The sequence below is a fragment of the Stenella coeruleoalba genome, assembly GCF_951394435.1.
Source record: "Stenella coeruleoalba genome assembly, contig: scaffold_64, whole genome shotgun sequence".
In the NCBI taxonomy this organism is placed as follows: Eukaryota; Metazoa; Chordata; class Mammalia; order Artiodactyla; family Delphinidae; genus Stenella; species Stenella coeruleoalba.
The window spans coordinates 1365538-1383233 of record NW_027646265.1 but is presented as its reverse complement, the minus strand read 5'-3'; the positions used below and the strand labels follow the sequence as shown (position 1 = coordinate 1383233).

General features: G+C 43.8%; 1 long non-coding RNA gene across 1 annotated transcript in view; it reads right to left on the bottom strand.

The window, feature by feature from the left end:
• The window catches only part of LOC307181231, a 526820-nt gene extending 514620 nt beyond the window's left edge, over window positions 1-12200 (bottom strand). The window contains exon 1 of the long non-coding RNA XR_013826185.1: window positions 11900-12200. This is a non-coding gene — a long non-coding RNA (uncharacterized lncRNA). The remainder of the gene's footprint in view (window positions 1-11899) is intronic.
• Between the last annotated feature and the right edge of the window lie 5496 nt (window positions 12201-17696).

The following is a 17696-nucleotide window of genomic DNA, read 5'->3' as shown; positions in this document are numbered from 1 at the left end:
ATTTCAGCGGAAGATGAACAGGAATAGCGAGAACCAATGAGAGACTAGCTGGAGGTGTCTGGACGGGCAAATTTAACTCTCATTTCCCACCAGGAAGAGGAAATAACCAAAGGCTCAACGTGCCATGCTGGAACCAGATTAGGGCCGGAAGCCATCCTGCGGTGTTGCGGCCAGCTCAAAAGAAAGCGAGTTGAAGAAAGGAGCTCAGGGGCACTGTAATTCACAAACCTGCAGAGTTATAAATGACAGCTATCATCCAAAAATATACTGAAGTAAGGCTGCCAAGAGGACTTGAAAGCGGCGCAGAATTGCAGGAAACCGATTTCAGGAGGTAGACTGGAATTGCATTGAAAGCATAGGAAAAGAGGCAGAACGTCCACAATGATGCACTTGGCCAAAAAGGGCGTATGCGTTTTTTCCTGAATATATTCAGGAAAAAACGCATACGCCCTTTTTGGCCAACCAAGCAAGCTTGCAAAGGAAATCTGCACTACAATGAAGTCTCACTTCCCCCCGGTCAAAAGAGCCATCTGAAAAAAGTGTAAAATCCAGAAAGGCAGGACAGGCCATGGAGAACTGGGAGCCTTGTTATGCTGATGGGCGGGATGTAAATTGCCAACAGACACTCGGGAGAAGTGTATGGTGTTTCCTGAAACATGTAAAAAACAAAGCAACAGAGCCTAGGGCACTTCCACTTATGGTCCTATAGCTTAGGGAAATTAAAATCAAAAAGACACAGCCACCCCAAAGTTTGGGACGCCTCTGTTTACAAGAACCTCGTTTACAGTACAAGTTCAACATCGCAGAAAGTGAAAAATGGATAAAGAAGTTGTGGTACTTCCTTACAAAGCAATATCACTCAGCAATGAAATCTATGTCATCAGGACCTTAGCAGCACAATGAGTGGATTCAGGTATGATGATTCTAACTGAAATAAGTCACACAGAAAAAGAAACATCATAAGATATCAGTAATACACGGAATGTAAACTTGGCTACACAGGAACTGAATTACAGAACAGAACAGGGTCTCAAATTTAGAAAACCAACTTATGCTTGCTTAAGGGGAAAGGTGAGTTGGGGTGCAGCATAAAACCAGAGATTGAAATGAGCACAGATAAAGTTCCTTAAGCCAAATATGGAATAGACAAGAGCTACTCCTTGCTCAACGAAATGGACTCAACACCGCATATTAAACGCCTAAGAATGTACCTGACTAGTAAGTATCTTAAAACCTATGGATTGCTATATCTCCAAAAGAGAATCAAGCGTGTGTACAGGGGCATAAACACAGCACTGATAGGATTGGAGAGGTTCGGTGAGCAAATGAAGACCCTTTGAAGTCATATTGCATGGTACCCATTCCACGGGTCTCAACTCTCCAGGTTTAAGGTATTCTTCCTTCAGCTAAAACATGCATGTGGAACCCAGAGTATGATCAACCATGTGAACGGGAGACGTGTTCAAATATGTGTCAGTTTTCCTCCCCTGGTACTCGGGTGCAACATTCCAGACGCTTTACTAACACTCTCCCTACTTGGAGAGTCAGCGCCTTTAACCTCCTGTTTGGCCCAGTTTGAAATTTCAGCGGAAGATGAACAGGAATAGCGAGAACCAATGAGAGACTAGCTGGAGGTGTCTGGACGGGCAAATTTAACTCTCATTTCCCACCAGGAAGAGGAATTAACCAAAGGCTCAGCCTGCCGTGCCGGAACCAGATTAGGGCCTGAAGCCATCCTGCGGTGTTGCGGCCAGCTCAAAAGAAAGCGAGTTGAAGAAAGGAGCTCAGGGGCACTGTAATTCACAATCCTGCAGAGTTATAAATGACAGCTATCGTCCAAAAATATACTGAAGTAAGGCTGCCAAGAGGACTTGAAAGCGGGGCAGAATTGCAGGAAACCGATTTCAGGAGGTAGACTGGAATTGCATTGAAAGCATAGGAAAAGAGGCAGAACGTCCACAATGATGCACTTGGCCAAAAAGGGCGTATGCGTTTTTTCCTGAATATATTCAGGAAAAAACGCATACGCCCTTTTTGGCCAACCAAGCAAGCTTGCAAAGGAAAGCTGCACTACAATGAAGTCTCACTTCCACCCGGTCAAAAGGGCCATCTGAAAAAAGTGTAAAATCCAGAAAGGCAGGACAGGCCATGGAGAACTGGGAGCCTTGTTATGCTGATGGGCGGGATGTAAATTGCCAACACACACTCAGGAGAAGTGTATGGTGTTTCCTGAAACATCTAAAAAACAAAGCAACAGAGCATAGGGTACTTCCACTTATGGTCCTATAGCTTAGGGAAATTAAAATCAAAAAGACACAGCCACCCCAAAGTTTGGGACGCCTCTGTTTACAAGAACCTCGTTTACCGTACAAGTTCAACAGCGCAGAAAGTGAAAAATGGATAAAGAACTTGTGGTACTTACGTACAATGCAGTATCACTCAGCAATGAAATCTATGTCATCAGGCCCGTAGCAGCATAATGAGTGGATTCAGGTACGATGATTCTAACTGAAATAAGTCACAGAGAAAAAGAAACATCATAAGATATCACTAATACACGGAATGTAAACTTGGCTACACAGGAACTGAATTCCAAAACAGAACAGGGTCTCAAATTTAGAAAACCAACTTATGCTTGCTTAAGGGGAAAGGTGAGTTGGGGTGCTGCATAAAACCAGAGATTGAAATGAGCACAGATAAAGTTCCTTAAGCCAAATATGGAATAGACAAGAGCTACTCCTTGCTCAACGAAATGGACTCAACACGCCATATTAAACGCCTAAGAATGTACCTGTCTAGTAAGTATCTTAAAACCTATGGATTGCTATGTCTCCGAAAGAGAATCAAGCATGTGTACAGGGATATAAACGCAGCAGTGATAGGATTGGAGAGGTTCGGTGATCAAATGAAGACCCTTTGAAGTCATATTGCATGGTACCGATTCCACGGGTTTCAACTACCCAGGTTTAAGGTATTCTTCCTTCAGCTAAAACATGCATGTGGAACCCAGAGTATGATCAACCATGTGATCGGGAGACGTGTTCAAATATGTCTCAGTTTTCCTCCCCTGGTACTCGGGTGCAACATTCCAGACGCTTTACTAACACTCTCCCCACATGGAGAGTCAGTCCCTTTAACCTCCTGTTTGGCCCAGTTTGCAATTTCTGCGGAAGATGAACAGGAATAGCGAGAACCAATGACAGACTAGCTGGAGGTGTCTGGACGGGCAAATTTAACTCTCATTTCCCACCAAAAAGAGGAATTAACCAAAGGCTCAGCGTGCCGTTCCGGAACCAGATTAGGGCCTGAAGCCATCCTGCGGTGTTGCGGCCAGCTCACAAGAAAGCGAGTTGAAGAAAGGAGCTCAGGGGCACTGTAATTCACAAACCTGCAGAGTTATAAATGACAGCTATCGTCCAAAAATATACTGAAGTAAGGCTGCCAAGAGGACTTGAAAGCGGGGCAGAATTGCAGGAAACCGATTTCAGGAGGTAGACTGGAATTGCATTGAAAGCATAGGAAAAGAGGCAGAACGTCCACAATGATGCACTTGGCCAAAAAGGGCGTATGCGTTTTTTCCTGAATATATTCAGGAAAAAACGCATACGCCCTTTTTGGCCAATCAAGCAAGCTTGCAAAGGAAATCTGCACTACAATGAAGTCTCACTTCCCCCCGGTCAAAAGGGCCATCTGAAAAAAGTGTAAAATCCAGAAAGGCAGGACAGGCCATGGAGAACTGGGAGCCTTGTTATGCTGATGGGCGGGATGTAAATTGCCAACAGACACTCGGGAGAAGTGTATGGTGTTTCCTGAAATATCTAAAAAACGAAGCAACAGAGCCTAGGGCACTTCCACTTATGGTCCTATAACTCAGGGAAATTAAAATCAAAAAGACACAGCCACCCCAAAGTTAGGGATGCCTCTGTTTACAAGAACCTCGTTTACCGTACAAGTTCAATATCACAGAAAGTGAAAAATGGATAAAGAACTTGTGGTACTTATGTACAATGCAGTATCACTCAGCAATGAAATCTATGTCATCAGGCCCTTAGCAGCATAATGAGTGGATTCAGGTACAATGATTCTAACTGAAATAAGTCACACAGAAAAAGAAACATCATAAGATATCACTAATACACGGAATGTAAACTTGGCTACACAGGAACTGAATTCCAAAACAGAACAGGGTCTCAAATTTAGAAAACCAACTTATGCTTGCTTAAGGGGAAAGGTGAGTTGGGGAGCTGCATAAAACCAGAGATTGAAATGAGCACAGATAAAGTTCCTTAAGCCAAATATGGAATAGACAAGAGCTACTCCTTGCTCAACGAAATGGACTCAACACCCCATATTAAACGCCTAAGAATGTACCTGACTAGTAAGTATCTTAAAACCTATGGATTGCTATGTCTCCAAAAGAGAATCAAGCATGTGTACAGGGGCATAAACGCAGCAGTGATAGGATTGGAGAGGTTCGGTGAGCAAATGAAGACCCTTTGAAGTCATATTGCATGGTACCCATTCCACGGGTCTCAACTCTCCAGGTTTAAGGTATTCTTCCTTCAGCTAAATCATGCATGTGGAACCTAGAGTATGACCAACCATGTGATCGGGAGACGTGTTCAAATATGTCTCAGTTTTCCTCCCCTGGTACTCGGGTGCAACATTCCAGACTCTTTACTAACACTGTCCCCACTTTGAGAGTCAGCGCCTTTAAACTCTTGTTTGAACCAGTTTGCAATTTCTGCGGAAGATGAACAGGAATAGGGAGAACCAATGAGAGACTAGCTGGAGGTGTCTGGACGGGCAAATTTAACTCTCATTTCCCACCAGGAAGAGGAAATAACCAAAGGCTCAACGTGCCATGCTGGAACCAGATTAGGGCCGGAAGCCATCCTGCGGTGTTGCGGCCAGCTCAAAAGAAAGCGAGTTGAAGAAAGGAGCTCAGGGGCACTGTAATTCACAAACCTGCAGAGTTATAAATGACAGCTATCGTCCAAAAATATACTGAAGTAAGGCTGCCAAGAGGACTTGAAAGCGGCGCAGAATTGCAGGAAACCGAATTCAGGAGGTAGACTGGAATTGCATTGAAAGCATAGGAAAAGAGGCAGAACGTCCACAATGATGCACTTGGCCAAAAAGGGCGTATGCGTTTTTTCCTGAATATATTCAGGAAAAAACGCATACGCCCTTTTTGGCCAACCAAGCAAGCTTGCAAAGGAAATCTGCACTACAATGAAGTCTCACTTCCCCCTGGTCAAAAGAGCCATCTGAAAAAAGTGTAAAATCCAGAAAGGCAGGACAGGCCATGGAGAACTGGGAGCCTTGTTATGCTGATGGGCGGGATGTAAATTGCCAACAGACACTCGGGAGAAGTGTATGGTGTTTCCTGAAACATGTAAAAAACAAAGCAACAGAGCCTAGGGCACTTCCACTTATGGTCCTATAGCTTAGGGAAATTAAAATCAAAAAGACACAGCCACCCCAAAGTTTGGGACGCCTCTGTTTACAAGAACCTCGTTTACAGTACAAGTTCAACATCGCAGAAAGTGAAAAATGGATAAAGAAGTTGTGGTACTTCCTTACAAAGCAATATCACTCAGCAATGAAATCTATGTCATCAGGACCTTAGCAGCACAATGAGTGGATTCAGGTATGATGATTCTAACTGAAATAAGTCACACAGAAAAAGAAACATCATAAGATATCAGTAATACACGGAATGTAAACTTGGCTACACAGGAACTGAATTACAGAACAGAACAGGGTCTCAAATTTAGAAAACCAACTTATGCTTGCTTAAGGGGAAAGGTGAGTTGGGGTGCTGCATAAAACCAGAGATTGAAATGAGCACAGATAAAGTTCCTTAAGCCAAATATGGAATAGACAAGAGCTACTCCTTGCTCAACGAAATGGACTCAACACCGCATATTAAACGCCTAAGAATGTACCTGACTAGTAAGTATCTTAAAACCTATGGATTGCTACATCTCCAAAAGAGAATCAAGCGTGTGTACAGGGGCATAAACACAGCACTGATAGGATTGGAGAGGTTCGGTGAGCAAATGAAGACCCTTTGAAGTCATATTGCATGGTACCCATTCCACGGGTCTCAACTCTCCAGGTTTAAGGTATTCTTCCTTCAGCTAAAACATGCATGTGGAACCCAGAGTATGATCAACCATGGGAACGGGAGACGTGTTCAAATATGTGTCAGTTTTCGTCCCCTGGTACTCGGGTGCAACATTCCAGACGCTTTACTAACACTCTCCCCACTTGGAGAGTCAACGCCTTTAACCTCCTGTTTGGCCCAGTTTGAAATTTCAGCGGAAGATGAACAGGAATAGCGAGAACCAATGAGAGACTAGCTGGAGGTGTCTGGACGGGCAAATTTAACTCTCATTTCCCACCAGGAAGAGGAAATAACCAAAGGCTCAACGTGCCATGCTGGAACCAGATTAGGGCCGGAAGCCATCCTGCGGTGTTGCGGCCAGCTCAAAAGAAAGCGAGTTGAAGAAAGGAGCTCAGGGGCACTGTAATTCACAAACCTGCAGAGTTATAAATGACAGCTATCATCCAAAAATATACTGAAGTAAGGCTGCCAAGAGGACTTGAAAGCGGCGCAGAATTGCAGGAAACCGATTTCAGGAGGTAGACTGGAATTGCATTGAAAGCATAGGAAAAGAGGCAGAACGTCCACAATGATGCACTTGGCCAAAAAGGGCGTATGCGTTTTTTCCTGAATATATTCAGGAAAAAACGCATACGCCCTTTTTGGCCAACCAAGCAAGCTTGCAAAGGAAATCTGCACTACAATGAAGTCTCACTTCCCCCCGGTCAAAAGAGCCATCTGAAAAAAGTGTAAAATCCAGAAAGGCAGGACAGGCCATGGAGAACTGGGAGCCTTGTTATGCTGATGGGCGGGATGTAAATTGCCAACAGACACTCGGGAGAAGTGTATGGTGTTTCCTGAAACATGTAAAAAACAAAGCAACAGAGCCTAGGGCACTTCCACTTATGGTCCTATAGCTTAGGGAAATTAAAATCAAAAAGACACAGCCACCCCAAAGTTTGGGACGCCTCTGTTTACAAGAACCTCGTTTACAGTACAAGTTCAACATCGCAGAAAGTGAAAAATGGATAAAGAAGTTGTGGTACTTCCTTACAAAGCAATATCACTCAGCAATGAAATCTATGTCATCAGGACCTTAGCAGCACAATGAGTGGATTCAGGTATGATGATTCTAACTGAAATAAGTCACACAGAAAAAGAAACATCATAAGATATCAGTAATACACGGAATGTAAACTTGGCTACACAGGAACTGAATTACAGAACAGAACAGGGTCTCAAATTTAGAAAACCAACTTATGCTTGCTTAAGGGGAAAGGTGAGTTGGGGTGCTGCATAAAACCAGAGATTGAAATGAGCACAGATAAAGTTCCTTAAGCCAAATATGGAATAGACAAGATCTACTCCTTGCTCAACGAAATGGACTCAACACCGCATATTAAACGCCTAAGAATGTACCTGACTAGTAAGTATCTTAAAACCTATGGATTGCTATATCTCCAAAAGAGAATCAAGCGTGTGTACAGGGGCATAAACACAGCACTGATAGGATTGGAGAGGTTCGGTGAGCAAATGAAGACCCTTTGAAGTCATATTGCATGGTACCCATTCCACGGGTCTCAACTCTCCAGGTTTAAGGTATTCTTCCTTCAGCTAAAACATGCATGTGGAACCCAGAGTATGATCAACCATGTGAACGGGAGACGTGTTCAAATATGTGTCAGTTTTCCTCCCCTGGTACTCGGGTGCAACATTCCAGACGCTTTACTAACACTCTCCCCACTTGGAGAGTCAGCGCCTTTAACCTCCTGTTTGGCCCAGTTTGAAATTTCAGCGGAAGATGAACAGGAATAGCGAGAACCAATGAGAGACTAGCTGGAGGTGTCTGGACGGGCAAATTTAACTCTCATTTCCCACCAGGAAGAGGAATTAACCAAAGGCTCAGCCTGCCGTGCCGGAACCAGATTAGGGCCTGAAGCCATCCTGCGGTGTTGCGGCCAGCTCAAAAGAAAGCGAGTTGAAGAAAGGAGCTCAGGGGCACTGTAATTCACAATCCTGCAGAGTTATAAATGACAGCTATCGTCCAAAAATATACTGAAGTAAGGCTGCCAAGAGGACTTGAAAGCGGGGCAGAATTGCAGGAAACCGATTTCAGGAGGTAGACTGGAATTGCATTGAAAGCATAGGAAAAGAGGCAGAACGTCCACAATGATGCACTTGGCCAAAAAGGGCGTATGCGTTTTTTCCTGAATATATTCAGGAAAAAACGCATACGCCCTTTTTGGCCAACCAAGCAAGCTTGCAAAGGAAAGCTGCACTACAATGAAGTCTCACTTCCACCCGGTCAAAAGGGCCATCTGAAAAAAGTGTAAAATCCAGAAAGGCAGGACAGGCCATGGAGAACTGGGAGCCTTGTTATGCTGATGGGCGGGATGTAAATTGCCAACAGACACTCGGGAGAAGTGTATGGTGTTTCCTGAAACATCTAAAAAACAAAGCAACAGAGCCTAGGGCACTTCCACTTATGGTCCTATAGCTTAGGGAAATTAAAATCAAAAAGACACAGCCACCCCAAAGTTTGGGACAGCTCTGTTTACAAGAACGTCGTTTACCGTACAAGTTCAATATCACAGAAAGTGAAAAACGGATAAAGAACTTGTGGTACTTACGTACAATGCAGTATCACTCAGCATGAAATCTATGTCATCAGGCTCGTAGCAGCATAATGAGTGGATTCAGGTACGATGATTCTAACTGAAATAAGTCACACAGAAAAAGAAACATCATAAGATATCACTAATACACGGAATGTAAACTTGGCTACACAGGAACTGAATTCCAAAACAGAACAGGGTCTCAAATTTAGAAAACCAACTTATGCTTGCTTAAGGGGAAAGGTGAGTTGGGGTGCTGCATAAAACCAGAGATTGAAATGAGCACAGATAAAGTTCCTTAAGCCAAATATGGAATAGACAAGAGCTACTCCTTGCTCAACGAAATGGACTCAACACCCCATATTAAACGCCTAAGAATGTACCTGACTAGTAAGTATCTTAAAACCTATGGATTGCTATGTCTCCAAAAGAGAATCAAGCGTGTGTACAGGGACATAAACGCAGCAGTGATAGGATTGGAGAAGATCGGTGAGCAAATGAAGACACTTTGAAGTCATATTGCATGGTACCCATTCCACGGGTTTCAACTACCCAGGTTTAAGGTATTCTTCCTTCAGCTAAAACATGCATGTGGAACCCAGAGTATGATCAACCGTGTGAACGGGAGACGTGTTCAAATATGTCTCAGTTTTTCTCCCCTGGTACTCGGGTGCAACATTCCAGACGCTTTACTAACACTCTCCCAACTTGGAGAGTCAACGCCTTTAGCCTCCTGTTTGGCGCAGTTTGCAATTTCTGGGGAAGATGAACAGGAATAGCGAGAACCAATGAGAGACTAGCTGGAGGTGTCTGGACGGGCAAATTTAACTCTCATTTCCCACCAGGAAGAGGAATTAACCAAAGGCTCAGTGTGCCGTGCCGGAACCAGATTAGGGCCTGAAACCATCCTGTGGTGTTGCGGCCAGCTCACAAGAAAGCGAGTTGAAGAAAGGAGCTCAGGGACACTGTAATGCACAAACCGGCAGAGTTATAAATGACAGCTATCGTCCAAAAATATACTGAAGTAAGTCTGCCAAGATGACTTCAAAGCAGGGCAGAATTGCAGGAAACCGATTTCAGGAGGTAGACTGGAATTGCATTGAAAGCATAGGAAAAGAGGCAGAACGTCCACAATGATGCACTTGGCCAAAAAGGGCATATGCGTTTTTTCCTGAATATATTCAGGAAAAAACGCATAAGCACTTTTTGGCCAACCAAGCAAGCTTCCAAAGGAAATCTGCACTACAATGAAGTCTCACTTCCCCCAGGTCAAAAGGGCCATCTGAAAAAAGTGTAAAATCCAGAAAGGCAGGACAGGCCATGGAGAACTGGGAGCCTTGTTATGCTGATGGACGGGATGTAAATTGCCAACAGACACTCGGGAGAAGTGTATGGTGTTTCCTGAAACATCTAAAAAACAAAGCAACAGAGCCTAGGGCACTTCCACTTATGGTCCTATAGCTTAGGGAAATTAAAATCAAAAAGACACAGCCACCCCAAAGTTTGGAACGGCTCTGTTTACAAGAACCTCCTTTACAGTAGAAGTTCAACATCCCAGAAAGTGAAAAATGGATAAAGAAGTTGTGGTATTTACTTACAAAGCAATATCACTCAGCAATGAAATCTATGTCATCAGGCCCTTAGCAGCACAATGAGTGGATTCAGGTATGATGATTCTAACTGAAATAAGTCACACAGAAAAAGAAACATCATAAGATATCACTAATACACGGAATGTAAACTTGGTTACACAGGAACTGAATTCCAAAACAGAACAGGGTCTCAAATTTAGAAAACCAACTTATGCTTGCTTAAGGGTAAAGGTGAGTTGGGGTGCTGCATAAAACCAGAGATTGAAATGAGCACAGATAAAGTTCCTTAAGCCAAATATGGAATAGACAAGAGCTACTCCTTGCTCAACGAAATGGACTCAACACCGCATATTAAACGCCTAAGTATGTACCTGACTAGTAAGTATCTTAAAACCTATGGATTGCTATGTCTCCGAAAGAGAATCAAGCGTGTGTACAGGGGCATAAATGCAGCAGTGATACGATTGGAGAGGTTCGGTGAGCAAATGAAGACCCTTTGAAGTCATATTGCATGGTACCCATTCCAAGGGTTTCAACTACTCAGGTTTAAGGTATTCTTCCTTCAGCTAAAACATGCATGCGGAACCTAGAGTATGATCAACCATGTGATCGGGAGATGTGTTCAAATATGTCTCAGTTTTCGTACCCTGGTACTCGGGTGCAACATTCCAGACACTTTACTAACACTCTCCCGACTTGGAGACTCAGTCCCTTTAACCTCCTGTTTGGCCCAGTTTTCAATTTCTGCGGAAGATGAACAGGAATAGCGAGAACCAATGAGAGACTAGCTGGAGGTGTCTGGACGGGTAAATTTAACTCTCATTTCCCACCAGGTAGAGGAATTAACCAAAGGCTCAGCATGCCGTGCCGGAACCAGATTAGGGCCTGAAGCCATCCTGCGGTGTTGCGGCCAGCTCAAAAGAAAGCGAGTTGAAGAAAGGAGCTCAGGGGCACTGTAATTCACAAACCTGCAGAGTTATAAATGACAGCTATCGTCCAAAATATACTGAAGTAAGGCTGCCAAGAGGACTTGAAAGCGGGGCAGAATTGCAGGAAACCGATTTCAGGAGGTAGACTGGAATTGCATTGAAAGCATAGGAAAAGAGGCAGAACGTCCACAATGATGCACTTGGCCAAAAAGGGCGTATGCATTTTTTCCTGAATATATTCAGGAAAAAACGCATACGCCCTTTTTGGCCAACCAAGCAAGCTTGCAAAGGAAATCTGCAGTACAATGAAGTCTCACTTCCCTCCGGTCAAAAGGGCCATCTGAAAAATGTGTAAAATCCAGAAAGGCAGTACAGGCCATGGAGAACTGGGAGCCTTGTTATGCTGATGGGCGGGATGTAAATAGCCAACAGACATTCTGGAGAAGTGTATGGTGTTTCCTGAAACATCTAAAAAACAAAGCAACAGAGCCTAGGGCACTTCCACTTAAGGTCCTATAGCTTAGGAAAATTAAAATCAAAAAGACACAGCCACCCCAAAGTTTGGGACGCCTCTGTTTACAAGAACCTCGTTTACCGTAAAGTTCAATATCGCAGAAAGTGAAAAATGGTTAAAGAACTTGTGGTACTTACGTACAATGCAGTATCACTCAGCAATGAATTCTATGTCATCAGGCCCGTAGCAGCATAATGAGTGGATTCAGGTACGATGATTCTAACTAAAATAAGTCACACAGAAAAAGAAACATCATAAGATATCACTAATACACGGAATGTAAACTTGGCTACCCAGGAACTGAATTCCAAAACAGAACAGGGTCTCAAATTTAGAAAACCAACTTATGCTTGCTTAAGGGGAAAGGTGAGTTGGGGTGCTGCATAAAACCAGAGATTGAAATGAGCACAGATAAAGTTCCTTAAGCCAAATATGGAATAGACAAGAGCTATTCCTTGCTCAACGAAATGGACTCAACACCCCATATTAAACGCCTAAGAATGTACCTGACTAGTAAGTATCTTAAAACCTATGGATTGCTATGTCTCCAAAAGAGAATCAAGCGTGTGTACAGGGACATAAACGCAGCAGTGATAGGATTGGAGAGGTTCAGTGAGCAAATGAAGACCTTTGAAGTCATATTGCATGGTACCCATTCCACGGGTCTCAACTCTCCAGGTTTAAGGTATTCTTCCTTCAGCTAAAACATGCATGTGGAACCCAGAGTATGATCAACCATGTGAACGGGAGACGTGTTCAAATATGTCTCAGTTTTCCTCCCCTGGTACTCGGGTGCAACATTCCAGACGCTTTACTAACACTCTCCCCCTTGGAGAGTCAGCGCCTTTAACCTCCTGTTTGGCCCAGTTTGCAATTTCTGTGGAAGATGAACAGGAATAGGGAGAACCAATGAGAGACTAGCTGGAGGTGTCTGGACGGGCAAATTTAACTCTCATTTCCCACCAGGAAGAGGAAATAACCAAAGACTCAGCATGCCGTGCCGGAACCAGATTAGGGCCTGAAGCCATCCTGTGGTGTTGCGGCCAGCTCACAAGAAAGCGAGTTGAAGAAAGGAGCTCAGGGGCACTGTAATTCACAAACCTGCAGAGTTATAAATGACAGCTATCGTCCAAAAATAGACTGAAGTAAGGCTGTCAAGAGGACTTGAAAGCGGGGCAGAATTGCAGGAAACCGATTTCAGGAGGTAGACTGGAATTGCATTGAAAGCATAGGAAAAGAGGCAGAACGTCCACAATGATGCACTTGGCCAAAAAGGGCGTATGCGTTTTTTCCTGAATATATTCAGGAAAAAACGCATACGCCCTTTTTGGCCAACCAAGCAAGCTTGCAAAGGAAACCTGCACTACAATGAAGTCTCACTTCCACCCGGTCAAAAGGGCCATCTGAAAAAAGTGTAAAATCCAGAAAGGCAGGACAGGCCATGGAGAACTGGGAGCCTTGTTATGCTGATGGGCGGGATGTAAATTGCCAACAGACACTCGGGAGAAGTGTATGGTGTTTCCTGAAACATCTAAAAAACAAAGCAACAGAGCCTAGGGCACTTCCACTTATGGTCCCATAGCTTAGGGAAATTTAAATCAAAAAGACACAGCCACCCCAAAATTTGGGACGCCTCTCTTTACAAGAACCTTGTTTACAGTACAAGTTCAACATCGCAGAAAGTGAAAAATGGATAAAGAACTTGTGGTACTTACGTACAATGCAGTATCACTCAGCAATGAAATCTATGTCATCAGGCCCTTAGCAGCACAATGAGTGGATTCAGGTACGATGATTCTAACTGAAATAAGTCACACAGAAAAAGAAACATCATAAGATATCAGTAATACACGGAATGTAAACTTGGCTACACAGGAACTGAATTACAGAACAGAACAGGGTCTCAAATTTAGAAAACCAACTTATGCTTGCTTAAGGGGAAAGGTGAGTTGGGGAGCTGCATAAAACCAGAGATTGAAATGAGCACAGATAAAGTTCCTTAAGCCAAATATGGAATAGACAAGAGCTACTCCTTGCTCAACGAAATGGACTCAACACCGCATATTAAACGCCTAAGAATGTACCTGACTAGTAAGTATCTTAAAACCTATGGATTGCTATGTCTCCAAAAGAGAATCAAGCGTGTGTACAGGGGCATAAACGCAGCAGTGATAGGATTGGAGAGGTTCGGTGAGCAAATGAAGACCCTTTGAAGTCATATTGCATGGTACCCATTCCACGGGTTTCACCTACCCAGGTTTAAGGTATTCTTCCTTCAGCTAAAACATGCATGTGGAACCTAGAGTATGATCAACCATGTGATCGGGAGACGTGTTCAAATATGTCTCAGATTTCGTACCCTGGTACTCGGGTGCAACATTCCAGACGCTTTACTAACACTCTCCCGACTTGGAGAGTCAGTCCCTTTAACCTCCTGTTTGGCCCAGTTTCCAATTTCTGCGGAAGATGAACAGGAATAGCGAGAACCAATGAGAGACTAGCTGGAGGTGTCTGGACGGGCAAATTTAACTCTCATTTCCCACCAGGAAGAGGAATTAACCAAAGGCTCAGCGTGCCGTGCTGGAACCAGATTAGGGCCTGAAGCCATCCTGCGGTGTTGCGGCCAGCTCAAAAGAAAGCGAGTTGAAGAAAGGAGCTCAGGGGCACTGTTATTCACAAACCTGCAGAGTTATAAATGACAGCTATCATCCAAAAATATACTGAAGTAAGGCTGCCAAGAGGACTTGAAAGCGGGGCAGAATTGCAGGAAACCGATTTCAGGAGGTAGACTGGAATTGCATTGAAAGCATAGGAAAAGAGGCAGAACGTCCACAATGATGCACTTGGCCAAAAAGGGCGTATGCGTTTTTTCCTGAATATATTCAGGAAAAAACGCATACGCCCTTTTTGGCCAACCAAGCAAGCTTGCAAAGGAAATCTGCACTACAATGAAGTCTCACTTCCCCCCGGTCAAAAGGGCCATCTGAAAAAAGTGTAAAATCCAGAAAGGCAGGACAGGCCATGGAGAACTGGGAGCCTTGTTATGCTGATGGGCGGGATGTAAATTGCCAACAGACACTCTGCAGAAGTGTATGGTGTTTCCTGAAACATCTATAAAACAAAGCAACAGAGCCTAGGGCACTTCCACTTATGGTCCTATAGCTTAGGGAAATTAAAATCAAAAAGACACAGCCACCCCAAAGTTTGGGACGCCTCTGTTTACAAGAACCTCGTTTACAGTACAAGTTCAACATCGCAGAAAGTGAAAAATGGATAAAGAAGTTGTGGTATTTACTTACAAAGCAATATCACTCAGCAATGAAATCTATGTCATCAGGCCCTTAGCAGCACAATGAGTGGATTCAGGTATGATGATTCTAACTGAAAAAAGTCACACAGAAAAAGAAACATCATAAGATATCGGTAATACACGCAATAAACTTGGCTACACAGGAAATGAATTACAGAACAGAACAGGGTCTCAAATTTAGAAAACCAACTTATGCTTAATTAAGGGTAAAGGTGAGTTGGGGTGCTGCATAAAACCAGAGATCGAAATGAGCACAGATAAAGTTCCTTAAGCCAAATATGGAATAGACAAGAGCTACTCCTTGCTCAACGAAATGGACTCAACACCGCATATTAAACGCCTAAGAATGTACCTGACTAGTAAGTATCTTAAAACCTATGGATTGCTATGTCTCCGAAAGAGAATCAAGCATGTGTACAGGGGCATAAACGCAGCAGTGATAGGATTGGAGAGGTTCGGTGAGCAAATGAAGACCCTTTGAAGTCATATTGCATGGTACCCATTCCACGGTTTTCTACTACCCAGGTTTAAGGTATTCTTCCTTCAGCTAAAACATGCATGTGGAACCTAGAATATGATCAACCATGTGATCGGGAGACATGTTCAAACATGTCTCAGTTTTCATACCCTGGTACTCGGGTGCAACATTCCAGACGCTTTACTAACACTCTACCGACTTGGAGAGTCAGTCCCTTTAACCTCCTGTTTGGCCCAGTTTGCAATTTCTGCGGAAGATGAACAGGAATAGCGAGAACCAATGAGAGACTAGCTGGAGGTGTCTGGACGGGCAAATTTAACTCTCATTTCCCACCACGAAGAGGAATTAACCAAAGGCTCAGCGTGCCGTGCCGGAACCAGATTAGGGCCTGAAGCCATCCTGCGGTGTTGCGGCCAGGTCACAAGAAAGCGAGTTGAAGAAAGGAGCTCAGGGGCACTGTAATTCACAAACCTGCAGAGTTATAAATGACAGCTATCGTCCAAAAATATACTGAAGTAAGGCTGCCAAGAGGACTTGAAAGCGGGGCAGAATTGCAGGAAACCAATTTCAGGAGGTAGACTGGAATTGCATTGAAAGCATAGGAAAAGAGGCAGAACGTCCACAATGATGCAATTGGCCAAAAAGGGCATATGCGTTTTTTCCTGAATATATTCAGGAAAAAATGCATACGCCCTTTTTGGCCAACCAAGCAAGCTTGTAGAGGAAACCTGCACTACAATGAAGTCTCACTTCCCCCCGGTCAAAAGGACCATCTGAAAAAAGTGTAAAATGCAGAAAGGCAGGACAGGCCATGGAGAACTGGGAGCCTTGTTATGCTGATGGGCGGGATGTAAATTGCCAACAGACACACAGGAGAAGTGTATGGTGTTTCCTGAAACATCTAAAAAACAAAGCAACAGAGCCTAGGGCACTTCCACTTATGGTCCTATAGCTTAGGGAAATTAAAATAAACAAGACACAGCCACCCCAAAGTTTGGGACGCCTCTGTTTACAAGAACCTCGTTTACAGTACAAGTTCAACATCGCAGAAAGTGAAAAATGGATAAAGAACTTGTGGTACTTACGTACAAAGCAATATCACTCAGCAATGAAATCTATGTCATCAGGCCCTTAGCAGCACAATGAGTGGATTCAGGTACGATTATTCTAACTGAAATAAGTCACACAGAAAAAGAAACATCATAAGATATCAGTAATACACGGAATGTAAACTTGGCTACACAGGAACTGAATTCCAAAACAGAACAGGGTCTCACATTTAGAAAACCAACTTATGCTTGCTTAAGGGGAAAGGTGAGTTGGGGTGCTGCATAAAACCAGAGATTGAAATGAGCACAGATAAAGTTCCTTAAGCCAAATATGGAATAGACAAGAGCTATTCCTTGCTCAACGAAATGGACTCAACACCCCATATTAAACGCCTAAGAATGTACCTGACTAGTAAGTATCTTAAAACCTATGGATTGCTATGTCTCCAAAAGAGAATCAAGCGTGTGCACAGGGACATAAATGCAGCAGTGATAGGATTGGAGAGGTTCAGTGAGCAAATGAAGACCTTTGAATTCATATTGCATGGTACCCATTCCACGAGTCTCAACTCTCCAGGTTTAAGGTATTCTTCCTTCAGCTAAAACATGCATGTGGAACCCAGAGTACGATGAACCATGGGAACGGGAGACGTGTTCAAATATGTCTCAGTTTTCCTCCCCTGGTACTCGGGTGCAACATTCCAGATGCTTTACTAACACTCTCCCCCTTGGAGACTCAGCGCCTTTAACCTCCTGTTTGGCCCAGTTTGCAATTTCTGTGGAAGATGAACAGGAATAGGGAGAACCAATGAGAGACTAGCTGGAGGTGTCTGGACGGGCAAATTTAACTCTCATTTCCCACCAGGAAGAGGAAATAACCAAAGACTCAGCATGCCGTGCCGGAACCAGATTAGGGCCTGAAGCCATCCTGCGGTGTTGCGGCCAGCTCACAAGAAAGCGAGTTGAAGAAAGGAGCTCAGGGGCACTGTAATTCACAAACCTGCAGAGTTATAAATGACAGCTATCGTCCCAAAATATACTGAAGTAAGGCTGTCAAGAGGACTTGAAAGCGGGGCAGAATTGCAGGAAACCGATTT